Source organism: Theobroma umbraticum, unplaced genomic scaffold (assembly GCF_002168275.2).
Source record: "Theobroma umbraticum cultivar Fairchild unplaced genomic scaffold, ASM216827v3 scaffold_84.0, whole genome shotgun sequence".
NCBI lineage: Eukaryota > Viridiplantae > Streptophyta > Magnoliopsida > Malvales > Malvaceae > Theobroma > Theobroma umbraticum.
The window spans coordinates 90,998-91,277 of NW_018397296.1; positions in this window are offsets into that span (position 1 = coordinate 90,998).

Sequence of the window (280 nt, forward strand, 5' to 3'; positions counted from 1 at the left end):
CTGTGGGATCGATACTCTACTTGCTAATATACTGTCTATTCGATACGTGTACTTGCGTAGTAGAATTTTAACTAACATCTAACAGCCCGTCAACTACCCAAAGGTTCTCTAGTTAGAGCTCACTTGTGCACAAGGGTCACAATTAACCAGTGTGACAATCGACCTACTCTCGAATCTCCCGGTTCCTTAAAACCATTTAAAAATCAAATCAAGTTTTCAAAAGATTGTTCCAAACCATTTGCAAAACACCGATCATGGTCACATTCAAAAACCTCTTTTG